We start from the raw sequence: 1,882 nt of genomic DNA, 5'->3' as shown, positions 1-1,882 counted from the left end.
ATTTTGCATGTTGGTCATCTGAAAATGAACTTGGCTGGGCTTAGTCAGCATCACTGTGCTTACATTACTTTGATTCAGCAGCCCTGTCTTTTCTATGCAGGGTGCCAGGTATCTATATGCAAATTCCCAGGCACTTATTGCACTGTGGAATCCTTAGGTAATGCCTAGTGATTATAGGCTGTGAGAGAATGACTAACTGACTGACTGACTGACTGACTGACTGAATGAATGAATGAATGAACAAGCAAATTAATTCCAATTAATTTAAAATAAGACTTGTTCCAGTGTTCCCTCAGTCAAGCCACTAGGCTAAAGCAATAGTGTCAATATTCACGATAGTAACATAGAAACCTCCAGCTCTTGTTGGATGCTTTCCCCCTATCTCTTGTCTCTCATCTCTTAGCTGTCGGTGTGATCTGTCTGGTATGTTTCCACCGTGATGGTGAGATGGGTGACCTTCAGCAGAATGGCTCAGGTTTGCCGCGGTGTGTGTGTGTGTTAAGCAGCGGTCTCCTCTTTCTAATCTTCCTCCCAGCACAGACACTGCAGCGCTCCGCCTGGAAAATTCCACACTGCAGCAGAGAGAGGGAGAGAGTGACGGAGAGAGAGTGAGGGAGTGAGAGGGGGAGAGAGAGAGAGAGAGAGAGAGAGAGAGGGTGAGAGAGGCATCATTTAAAAGAGGTAAACAATGAGATGTGACTTCTTCAATATTTTGTAACGGGGAAATGTTCACACTTTATACGACGCCGATATATGTGAGGTGGCTCACTCATAGTGTGTGTGTGTGTGTGTGTGTGTGTGTGTGTGTGTGTGTGTGTGTGCGCGTGTGTGTGTGCGTGTGTGTGTGTGTGTGTGTGTGTGCGTGCGTGCGTGCGTGCGCATACATAGAGGAGGACAAGATTACATGGTAAAATGGATGAAAACTAATGGAATGATTGATGTAACAAATTTAACACGAGAGGGAGGGGGTTGTGGGCACATTTACCACTGGTACAGGGTTGTGGCACGAGGCGAAGCCGAGTGCTATAAACCCTGTACCAGTGGTAAATGTGCCCACAACCCCCGACCTCGAGTGTTAAATTTGTTTTCTACAACGGCTACCAAATAATATAAAAAATACACAATTGTAACATCCAATTCATTTATTTATAATCATTACTGGTTTCAGAATACATTTATCCTTCCGCCACAGAATATAGTTCCATACACAAGATCAATGATTGCACTAAACATTTAGTTGCCTTTGAGCCAAAAAACAACTAACCTATTCCTTAACGGGATTCACAGTTATTGATACATTGCCTGTAAAAGTACAGTTATTTAAACAGTTATCTAAAGCAGCCCGTTTTGGTGGTGGTGTGTTGATATCTGGTGACGGCAGAGGGCGTTTGTTTGTTTGACAGTCCCAGGTTCGGGGTCCGGGCGCTAGTCCGACCTCCCGCTAGTCCGACCTCCCGCTAGTCCGAACTCGTGACAACTCAAGCTCAGCCAGTTCTCTCTCCCCAATTTCACCATGTCGTTCTTTGTTCACTTCACCTTCATCTTCATCTAACCACTGCTCAAAACTCAATCCACCCAGTAAATCAAACGTTACTACGAAATCGGACATTTCCTTGTGTTAGAGATCGGCCATTTCCTTGTTGAAGATTTGCAGACTGACAGGCGAACAGTGGGCGGAGTCAGCACAGGGAACGGAGTCAGCATCAGGGAGCGGAGTGATACTGCGGTTGGAGCCGAACTGTAGATTGTTGGCGTATTTACCACTGTTGCTAGCCAATCAGAATCCAGTATTCACTCATGCCGTTGTAGAAGATTAATTGAATGATAAAATGTTGATATAGCTTATTATCACTATTCATAAATACAATACTAAAGGGCATAT

The sequence above is a fragment of the Poromitra crassiceps genome (assembly GCF_964638095.1).
Source record: "Poromitra crassiceps genome assembly, chromosome: 27".
NCBI classification, from domain to species: Eukaryota; Metazoa; Chordata; class Actinopteri; order Beryciformes; family Melamphaidae; genus Poromitra; species Poromitra crassiceps.
The sequence above is the reverse complement of the archived record's forward strand: the minus strand, read 5'-3'. Positions refer to the sequence as shown.